At 37.2% G+C, this 12021-nt stretch overlaps 1 long non-coding RNA gene across 1 annotated transcript; it reads right to left on the bottom strand.

The window, feature by feature from the left end:
• Positions 1-2516: 2516 nt before the first annotated feature.
• Positions 2517-3583, bottom strand: LOC131069891 (uncharacterized). The gene is made up of 2 exons (XR_009112253.2): positions 3262-3583; positions 2517-3170 (listed from the first exon to the last, which is right to left on the bottom strand). It is a non-coding gene; the product is annotated as an uncharacterized LOC131069891 (long non-coding RNA).
• Positions 3584-12021: the final 8438 nt, after the last annotated feature.

Genomic DNA, 12021 nt, shown 5'->3' with positions numbered 1-12021 from the left:
CAAAAGGGAAGATTTAGAATGTGTGCAGACCTAAGTGGTAAGCATTAGTGTTATGTGTACAATAAAGTGATCACAAGATAAAACTCTAGGGGGGAAACTACAAGAAGTGGTGTATGATTGTGATGAAACTCAAATGGGTGACCCCAGAAGGATGTAGAAAAGTGAGGTTAATGGGAGGAATTGCAGATTTGAGGGAACAGCTAAGACAAGAATTTTTGGGAAACAGTTTTGATAGAGGAGAGGGAAATAGAGATCCATGGTTTCCAAATGGGGAAAGGAGAGGGTAAAACTATGAGAGGATGAATGTGGATGGTATTTAGACATGATTCATGGCTGATATATGGTGATGGAGTCCCTAAACTTCTGGATTTCAGGTGTATCCTTGCTGCCCCACTCTCTCCAATGGTGTTCTTCAATTTTCTTGTGTTGGAGAAGAGAAGTAGTGGTAATAAGTTTTCTCAATAAAGAGGATTGTAGAGAAAAGGGGTTTAAATGAACCTATACTAAGTTTTCAGGAAAGTTACTAATCGAAAATGCAGTAAGGTTTAGTGCACAAATGAATGGGTAAAATCAACTTTTAAATTTTAACTTGGACACTAGCACCCATTTGACGTAGGTGTCCAGACAGTAGAACCAGGTCAGCGCAAGTCTCATTGAGGAATCAGGGGTTCAAATTTAAAGTATTGACAGATGAGAAATTCCTAACACTGGGAGTGCTTGTATCGTCCTTCTGTGATCGAGGAAAGGGTAAGAATCATGTGATATGGTCCTAAAAACATACTAGAGGAGAGAACATTAAAATGAGTGCAGAACATAAGATGGGCATTACAAAGTAGGCAATTTTAAACCTTACAGTTACCTAGCCTCATCAATGCTAAGGAAAATTTCTCGTTGGTAGAACTCCTCCACTGAATTCAACATACCATCATCACAAGGTTCATAAGTTCCTCTCTCATCATCAATGATATCCACAGCCACAACCATTCCTTATCTCTATGCAGTCTCAATGGCTTCAATCTTGACTTGAATGGCTCTCAATGTGTCAATCAGATCGTTATCATGCATTGTTCCCAGACTTTTGCCATTTCTCCTACCATCTCTGTGCATTATTTTCACTTTTGCACCACCTGCAACTAACATCTTTCAATTATGGAGCACAACTCACCTCTTTCAAGAACCAAAATATTTGCTCGAATACCAATTAATGCAGTGTCAACAACGGGTCAAATGAACATGTAGTTAAGAAACACACAAAGTACAAAGTAAAAAGATTATACAGAAGGTTTCAGAAAATTATCATCAAGATTATCACAAATTCACACATAGCATGTAGTAACATATATACAACGAATTCTTTCAACATGAATCCAGTAGAGTGATGACCATCAACTTTAACCTACCGTACCCCAAGTATCGATAACCTCACAGCCAACGTACATACATATAGCCTATCTTCAATAAGAACTGTTAACACCAAACTCCAGTATTAATCTCATTCCGGTATCTAGCGCCAACCGTTTCTCTTTCAATCTGTTGCATATATATAGACTCAAGAAAACATAACCCCTTCACCCAAACAAGTTTCCAAGTTGAAAAATCATAATCATGCCCAGAGACAATTCACCTTCCAAGGGAACCAACTTCCAATGTGTCATTTGGATTAAAAAAAAAAAAAGACAAATTTCGGCATAATGACACATTACATAGTCAGCAATTTGTTAGGTCGCCAACAAATCTCCAAGGGTGCACGGTTACAAAATTGTGCAGAACAAACCAATGCACATGGGCTTAGGATCAGAAGTGCATGAATACACAAATCATCTACACAAGCTATAAAGACTTCTAAGTGTGACCAATGAATTCAATGCACATAAACAAACACATTAAAAGTCTATAACCGAAGCAACAGATGCACAAAGCAAAACATGAACACATAACACGACAAACAAAGAATCGCACCAACAAGAACCTTGTGTGCCAAACATACTTTTGCACGATGGAAGATTGAACGATCCCTATCATGCTCCTGGATCAGTACTACATAGGAAATCAGGGTTTAATTAGAAAATCGAAAAATCTCTTCTTCCATTTTTTCCTGTTGGAAAACAAACTATGGTTCCTTTTCCAAGCCCAAAAATCACATTTTTTGTAAGTTCTCAAAAGACAGGGAACATTCACATTGCAAGGCTGATACGATTGTTTGTTTAGGGGTTGGTTTGTAGAATTCTAATCAAATTCTCTACAAGCGTTACCTTTAGAAAGCTTAACACTTGCAGATTCAACCTTACATATTTACAAGACAGAAATGTAGAGTTAACGTCTGCTGTTTCTATAGTCTGTAGTAACAGGTATAGACAACAATTAGTTGCATGAGACACCCATTATGGACAACCACAAGAGAATTTCTATGTTCTTAACTTACAATTGCACAAATTTAATACCTAGATTTCTATATCATGACCAAGATTGGATTAATCTGCACTGAGCCAAATCCACTTACGCCTAGGGCAGTATTCTTTCATGTGTATCCATACCTTTATGATAATCTCCAGGGGATTATACTTTTTGTTTAGTTCAATACAGAAAACGCATCATATATTCCTAATTTATCTTTTAGCAAAGGGGAAAATTCCCAGTTTATCCACCCTTGCGGATTTACTCCTACAATTGTGTCAGTCACGCTTGAATAACCATTTATTCATTCTCTGTCACGAAGACAGGGCAAATCACAAGGCCAGAAAGCTGCCATGGCAGAGGGAGGCAATATACACTGTCCCGAGGACAAAAGGCAACGCATGCTGCCATAGCTGAAGCACAATTTATGCTGTAAAAAAGCTTTCTAGTTCAAAGTGCAATCTACAATGTCAAAATCGCCCAGTATGAATAACTGCTATCCTCGTAAGGGCAGAAACCCTGGCCTTATGAGCAACATCATTTCGTATGACCATTAACGCAGTCATGCAAGGTCTGTTCTTAAATTAGTTTTCCTATTAGAAAGAGACAAAGGTGGGCTATTAATATCCAAAGGGCATTGCAGAACATGCAAGATACCACTCTACTGACCTCAAATAGGCGATTGGCCTCGACATGTTGCACTGCACACTCTGCAATCTCCTCCAACAGCACGTCGTGACCCGTGAAACACGCACTTGTTATTTCGAACACTTCAACTTGTGGAATATATACTTGTATAAGCTCGAAAAGAATATAACACATTTACGGAATAACTAAAAAAGCCGTAGGGTACAGAAACAATTTTACCATTGAAATTGAAATCCGGAATTGTACGAAACCCTTCTAAGTGTCGCCCTCCATTTTTCAGCAGTCTCACTCTCCACCGCGAGTGAGATGATGTTTGTCCAAAGCTTTTAAGTACACACCCATTCTTTCGCAGGTCGCGGTACACTACCTGTATTCTGCATACTTGTTTGAGAAAATGGCGACATGAACGAAAGCCATGGCAATGGCTTACGAATTGCGAGGGGAAAGGGCTGCCCGTGTCACAGTGTTTGCAGTCGAGATATACTTCGAATTTTTTCGATCAAGAGATGCATCGCCGAAGAAGACGGTGCCGCGGCTTCCGTTCAGGTTGCCATTTTGTCAAAGAGAATGCAGAGATATCTGTTTGGGAAGACGAGAGGTGGAAGCGATATTTACATACAGCATCTTGGATTCTTATTTAGAATTAATAGTTAATTGATTTAGTAACGAGCATAAATGCTAGCATACTTATATTTTTAAAAATGTAAGTCAAGAGATATCAAGTTATAAAATATTGAATATAAATAAATAGTAATTAAGTTAATAAAAAATTTAGTAGTGCATTGACTGTTAGTAAACAATCTTTCTAAATTTTTATACATTTGTCTTTTGAAGACTTCTTTTCTTCAAAGATCATATCAAATATGTAGATTGGGGATGATGTGATCTTTTTTTAGGAATCCCTGCATATTTGATGTGATCTTTGAAGAAAAGAGGGTATCAAAAGGCAAATGTATAAAAATTTAGAAGGATCGTTTGCTAGCAGTCACTTGATCGCTAAACTTTTTATTTATGCAGAATCCAGATAAAGACTTTTTCTTGAAAATTTATAAAGACATTAAGTTTCCACAATCCATGAGATAATAATCAGTGCTTTCAGATTAGATTGTGTGTGAGATTTTGCATCAACGTTTCGAATCACACTCCATGATCCATCATCAGGATGATAAGAGTTAGAGAGCATGTAGAGATGAAAAATGCATTCTTAAAGATACTAAGCTCTTTACTCCATTAAGATATTCAAACAAGGCACGTGAGTAATTTGAAAAGCCATCTAAAGGAATTTAGCAACTCATGTATTACAATGATAACAAGATGAACATAAAGGATTTCTTGAATAGACTAAAAATATTTGGAAGTATATTTTTAGTAAGTAAACCAACCTCAAATCATAATACAATCCAATATACCACATCTACCTATTAAAACTAGTTTTAAGGCACAAACCAATATTAGGAGTATTTATTTACAATATAAGTGAATTGATCTTGAAATGTTAAAAAAATGAATATGAACAAATATAACTTAATTTGAACTCACATGTTGTGGGTATGTGCACAAAGATGGTGATTAGAAAAGTGGACACCGCCCAAAACAAACATGAAAAAACAAACGGCGTGTATGGGGTTCTAAAATTTGAAATCACCACGTACGCGCTTAGGTTCGTTGTTCCCAAACCTAAAAAAATGATATCGCGTACGCGCTATCTTTAGGAAAGTGAGCACATACGTGTTGTCTTTAGGAAAGTGAGCATGTACACGCTGCTTTTAGGAAAGTGAGCGTGTACGTGCTCATAAGCCCTAAAAAACCGCGTACGCGGTACCTGTCAAAAAAAAGTTTTTTAAAAAAGGACTGGGTCTTATTTTCCCGTGACCATGGCGTTTTTTTCTCCTTTTCCTCCATGAAACCGCAAACGGGATGCCACATTTCTCCACCAAACGCTATGGATCAAGGTTAGGTTTTCTTAATTTTTGTCTTTCTTTCTCGTTTATTCAATTTGTTTTACGTTTTGAATTTAATTTCGTTTATTTTGATTAGGTTTTTTTGTTTGTTTGTTTCAAAAACCAGATTCTGATAATCCACAACAACAACAACAAAATGCACCTCCTGAAAACCCCGAACAAAACCCACAAGATACACCTCCAGTTCCTCCTTTTGACTGTACACCTGAAACACAGGAGCAATTCATTAATCAGTTAGGGCAAAACACGTCTAAAATAAAATAGACTGATTAATAAATTAAAATATTTGAGCTTGAGCATCATAAATCCCTTGTCACTAGCCTAGAAACATTAGCTAGTGGTGTCACAGCCGTTTCCACACAAATTACAAAATGGGGAAACTTTAGGGATATGTGTTGTCAACACTATGCTAGTGGGTTATCATACAAGGGAGTGAAAATCAAAAATATTAACTTAAACAACAAATATGTGCCCTTTTTGTTGATCCTAAAACTGGTTAGTTGTTGCCTCTTAATGCAAAGAGGTTTCCCATACATTGGTGTACCAATGTGCAGATGAAAAATCTTTTTTGGTAGAGGTGGTGGATGGTCTTTGATGATCCACCTTGTAATAATTATGAGGTGTCATTGTATTTTTTGAGAAAAGTATAGTGTGAGTTTGTCCTCAATGTGCAGCCAAACTATTTTGACATGAGAGAGTTTCATGGTAGAGGTGGCAGCTCTACCCAAGATAGACCTGGAGCCCGTAAGTGAGTAGCCCCGAAGAGTCATCGCCCCGTAGCACCCAAACCCAAGGTGCATCAGGTTGTCGCAGTAGAGCTGAAAGAGTAGCTATAGACTCTTCAGGCAGCCACAACATTGACTGGTGACATCATCCAACATGGGACACAGTTATCACACCCTCTTGTATTGGATGATGAGCCATTGGTTGCTCCAGGTGGTGACAAAGAGCCCATTCAGCATGTGTGTGTCAGTTGCTCAGGGATATGCTCAAGGACGGATGACGCGGCCACTGCAGATGGATCCACATCTCATTCGTGCATGACTTGCGGGAGTAGATGTCAGACCCGCATGACTAAGGATGTGGCACTGACAGAGGAGTTGATGGAGATGTTGTTTGCCCATCAGTCACAGACACAGGTGTGTTGATTTGAATTCATAGCATTTTATTTATCAGTCACTTTAAATTTGTAATTACATAAATGAATTTTCATTTATACATCAATTTAAATTGATACAAATAATATGCATTTCAGGATGCAGCAACGGTATCCCATACTCCTCCTGCAGTTACTACAGCTACAACTTCGATGCCTGAGGTATAAATTTTGTAACATGTTAAAATAGAATAGTACACTTTGAATTCAAAAAAATTACAAGATATACTAACTATCTTTAATGCTTGGTCCAATTTTTAGTTTGTAGGTGTTGACAGGGGACCAAATGTTCCAGATTGATGACATCATGCTCTCAGCAATCGATTTTAGCCTACAAGGCTATACGGTATCATATTTTGTACACCCTTTTTTGTGTATTGTTTTGATGGAATATGCAAGTCATTTCATTTTCGATTTTTAAAATTATGTTTAATATATTATATGTACTAATATCTCATGTTAATTTTGTTTTTTTAGGGTACCCCCTCTTCGTCTAGGCCTCGTCCTAAGCAAAATAATTCCTCGAAGATGCCAAAACATGGGAAGAAGGTAATTGAACATATTTTTAGTTGTACAATTGTTTGAAAAATATTGAAATTGTCTTAGTTAGGATTTGTAGATTGATTAGTGTTGTTGTCTATTTTACATGTACAATGGCCATTGAGCTATGTGGATTTGTTGAATGCACCTAATTCGCCCGTGTATCAAGAGAGGGCGGAGGTATGTATCTCTACTTTATTTTCTTGATTTCATGATTATATGAACGTGTACATGTGAACTTGTGATAAATTATAATCTTATAATTTTTTCATACAGGAAATATCCATAGCTGCTTCATCAATGGTGAGCCCTCCTCCATACACTGGAGAAGCATCTCAAGATCCGATACACTTTTGTTTGATATATTACATTAATTGTTTTTAACCTACAATACTTATCATTATATTAATTATATTTAATCTTTGATCATTTTTTGTATAGTTAATAGCTACAGTTTCTCCATCGATGGTGAGCCATCCTCAGTCCATTGGATAAGCATCTCAGGCACTGGTATGTCATTGTTCTTTATATTATAGCTTTTAAGTGTTTTTGATGTATTTATGTTAGCACATTGTATTAATTGTACATTTGATCTACAATAGCCCCCTTCACGGTTTGACCATAACGTGGATCTTTTTAAGTTTGTCTTCAAGAAAACTCCTAAGAGTGACAAGGAGAGGAGAGCGAAGACATTAGCTCTAAGATCAGCCGATGAGGTAATCTACATTTCAATTGCAAAGGAATTATAGTTAAATGCATAGTTATGTTGTTAATTGTGAACTATTTTCTACAAAAGAATTCTAACTTGGTTTTTGAATTGTGGTTTTGCATGTTAGGACCTAGAGGCAACTAGGAGGGGGGGTGAATCAGTTGTCAATTAATTTCAACCCAAATATAACTTAATCAAACTTGATACTTAATACCGGTAAACCAAACTTGATGCCGATTGACAGATTAGCAGTTAATATTAATACTGGTGAAACTCAATGCATAAGACAAAACGAGAAACAACATCCACAACACATAACACAAAGATTTGTACGTGAAAACCCTGTAAGGGGAAAAACCACGGTGGGAAACCTTACCCACAATCAGATGATACTACTACAGATAGTATGTGTATACAAATGAGGTTTGCACATGCAGAAAGGCCAACCGCCTAGAGCTCACTGCTCAACCACAAAATAGGAGTCACACTGACTACAATTGGATGGTTAAATCCAATGATAATGTACTACTCAAAGTAGCATCTCCAATGCTGGATTCGATACCAGTTAAGCTCTAATAATCACCTTCAAACCTTCTTTTAACCTTCTTTATGGTCTGCTCATATGCTCTTCAATATTCGCACATACCATGTTACAAAACCATAACCTTACTTACAATATATTTCTCTCTCTCTTCCTCTTTCATCTCACAAATGAGACCTTACATATATACCAAAACCTAAGACCAAATGTGTAGGTCGGCTTACCAAGAATATTACAATTAAACCAATTACAAATAAGTCAAGATGTGATGCATCATGTCGGTTCAATACATTTACAACAATATTCAATTAATTAAATCATCTCCATAACGTGTCATGCTGATTTGGAATAGATAATTCATGTCGGTCCATAACCTAGACCAATTTGTCGGTAACAACAAATATGTCAACCCGATTAGACCAATAACCAAAATACCAAAACCAAGTGTCCAAACCATGTCTTCAACATAACCAAGTGATCTCCAGATGATAACAAGTCATCTTCAGAGTTGGTGTACAATATAACCTGTCGGTGAACGATATATCGGTGACTATGCATAAGTCATTGAACTTGTCGGTGAACATAATGTGTCGGTTCAACATAATCAAATATCTCTAGAAGGATAAGTGTTGACATCAATGACAAAACCAATGCAACACATCCATAATACCAACATTGCAGCCATCTACAAAGCCACGTACTGCATCGAAGAGGCTTGATTTTGATGATCCACCACAAGTTTAGGATCATGTAGTGTTAGTTGTGGTCATAGAATGAGTAATACATGTAGATATATTCTATATTTTTATTGTATATCGATTTGGACATGGCATATGCCATATTTTTGTAATACTTGTATTGACTTGGCAGACATGCCTTTTTTTGATATATATATAAATGTTGATATTCGATCCAATAAATGTGTATTGAGTTCATTATTGTGTATTAGTTGTATTTCGTGGCTGTCATTTTATAAAGTTAATTGATCATTTGCCTATGTAATCAACAATATGAATATAAACAACAAAATTCTATGATATAAAACATTGCAATCGTGGAATATGATTTGATAAAATTTCTAAAATGTTGAATTGACCCTACAAAACTCCTTGTATTCAGTTCATTATTGTGTATTCGTTGTATTTGGTGGTTGCCCTTTTATAAATTTAATTGAATATTTGCCTATGTAATCAACAATATGAATATAAACAACAAAAATAGACAATATGAATATAAACAACAATATTGTGTGGTGCGAGAGCACCCTCATGCTCGCAATGGTCAAATTTTGGTTCTTGTGTTTCGGGTCATTTGGATCGAAGATGTAAAAGTTGCTCGATTATTGTCAAAGTTGCTCAATTATCGTCAAAGTTGTCAAATTTTGGCTTCATTTGGATAAAATATGTAAAAGTTGCTCACTTGTTGTCAAAGTTGCTCACTTGTTGTCAAAGTTGCTCACTTGTTGTCAAAGTTGCAAGATAGGCTAGAATTGATTCAGTTCGTCATGTGAACAAACTGACATCATGAGCGCATCCAGGTGGGCACGTTTACTCTAGCCATGCTCCTTTCATGCATCCCAAAGCATCGGAATGTCGAGAGTCACACTCTACTGACACGATCTCTCAAGTGCCCTAAGTCCAAAAAATTGTCAAACTTTGACGAACTATTTCTTCCAATACAGGACACATATGATTGATCCGTTTGAACCTGTGGGGTTGCGTGAGGCTCCTCTATAATGGTCTAGCTCAGTTTTTGATGACTCGAAGCCATTTTCAACCAGTAGCATTTTTTCGCCTACTGCAAAAACTGTTAGTTGCAAGATAGGCTAGAATTGATTTGGTTCATCCTATTTACAAACCGATGTCAAGAACGCATCTGGGTGGGCAGGTTTACACTAGGCATTCTCCTCTCGTGCATCCCAAAGCGTCGGAACATCGAGAGGCATACCCTATCGGTGTGATCTCTCAAGTGCCCTAAGTCCAAACAATTGTCAAACTTTGACGGATTGTTTCTTCCAATACAAGAAACATATGATCAATCTGTTTGAACCTGTGGGGTTGAGTGAGGCTCCTCTATAATGGCCTATCTCATTTTTTGACTACTCAAAGCCATTTTCAATTGGTAGCATTTTTTTGCCTGCTGAAAAAATTGTCAGTTACATGCAATGCAAAGTTGCAAGATAGGCTAGAATTGGTTCGGTTCGTTGTGTACACAAACCGATGTCACGAGCGCGTCTAGGTGGGCAGGTTTACACTAGGCATGCTCCTCTCATGCATCCCAAAGCGTCGAAACATCAAGAGTCATACCCTACTGACGCGATCTCTCAAGTGGCCTAAGTCCAAACAATTGTCAAACTTTGATGGACTATTTCTTCCAATAATCTAGAACACATTTGATCAATCTGTTTGAACTTGTGGGGTTGCGTGAGGCTCCTCTACAATGGTCTATCTCAGTTTTTGATGACTCGGAGCCATTTTCAATTGGTAGCATTTTTTGCTTGCTGCAAAAACCATGAGTTGCATGCAATGCAAAGTTGCAAGATAGGCTAGAATTGATTCAGTTCGTCCTATGCACAAACCAATATCACGAGCGCATCCACATGGGCAGGTTTATGTTAGGCATGCTCCTCACGTGCACCCCAAAGCATCGGAACGTCGAGAGTCATACCCTACCGGCGCGATCTCTCAAGTGCCTTGAGTCCAAAAATGGTCAAACTTTGACGAACTGTTTCTTCTAATCTAGAACACATATGATCAATCTGTTTGAACCTATGGGGTCGCGTGAGGCTCCTTTATAATTTTCTATCTCAATTTTTTACGATTCAGGGCCATTTTCAATTGGTAGCATCTTTTTGTTTGTTGCAAAAACCGTTAGTTGCATGCAATGCAAAGTTGCAAGATAGGCTAGAATTAATTTAGTTCGTCCTGTGCACAAACCGACGTCACGAGCACACTTGGGTGGGCAACTTTGTGCTAGGCATGCTCCTCTCATGCATCCCAAAGCGCCGGAACATCGAGAGTCATACCCTATCGACATGATCTTTCAGGTGCCCTGAGTCCAAAAAATTATCAAACTTTGACGGATTGTTTCTTCCAATCCAGGACACATATGATCGATCCGTTTGAACCTATGGGGCCATGTGAGGCTCCTCTACAATGACCTATCTCGATTTTTTAATGACTTGGAGCCATTTTTAATTGGTAGCATTTTTTTGCCTACTGCAAAAATCATCAGTTGCATGCAATGCAAAGTTGCAAGATAGGCTAGAATTGATTCGATTCGTCCTGTACACAAACCAATGTCATGAGTGCATCCAGGTGGGCAGGTTTATGCTAGGCATGCTCCTCTCGTGCATCCCAAAGTGTCAGAACGTTGGTGCGATGTATAATTTGCTTAACAACTTTTTTGATAATGTTTTTGACAATGACATTTTTTGCTCAAATTGTATCTAGACTCAACCTATGACTCCTATGAACCAATAATGACTCAAATAATTATCCATGATTATACAAGAATCAAGAATGCTCGTGATTGACCTTATCACATCGCATATACTCAAAACATAGTCACAAAACATAGACACAAAAAATAGTCACAAAACAGTGTCGCATATAATTCAAAAATTTGCCTCTAAATATGGTCAAATCATTTCTTGGCTATTTGAATATACAAAAAAATTTCTTACAAATCATCTCATGGGATTTTATACAAAATTTGGCATTACAATATGTGCGATTTAGCTCATCGCCATTTTAATATACAAAATTTGGCATCTAAATATGTACAAATCAGCTCATTGCCATTTAAATATACAAAATTATGCCCCTAAACATGTACAAATCATCTCATGGGAATTTATATATACAAAAACCGAATATAGAACAATTCGTCGATGATATATACAAAATTCTCAAAATCATTCTACTCTTAACCGTAGAATCAATCAAGTGAGCCTTCAGGATCAACTCTAACCTGTATTGTGTCAAGTATTGCCTTGTGGTCAGATTCACTAACTTTCCATAAAATCTTTTTATGAGGTCTATCGCGATACTTCATCAAATGAATATTTTTC

This window comes from Cryptomeria japonica, chromosome 7, assembly GCF_030272615.1.
Source record: "Cryptomeria japonica chromosome 7, Sugi_1.0, whole genome shotgun sequence".
NCBI lineage: Eukaryota > Viridiplantae > Streptophyta > Pinopsida > Cupressales > Cupressaceae > Cryptomeria > Cryptomeria japonica.
The sequence above is the reverse complement of the archived record's forward strand: the minus strand, read 5'-3'. Positions and strand labels throughout refer to the sequence as shown.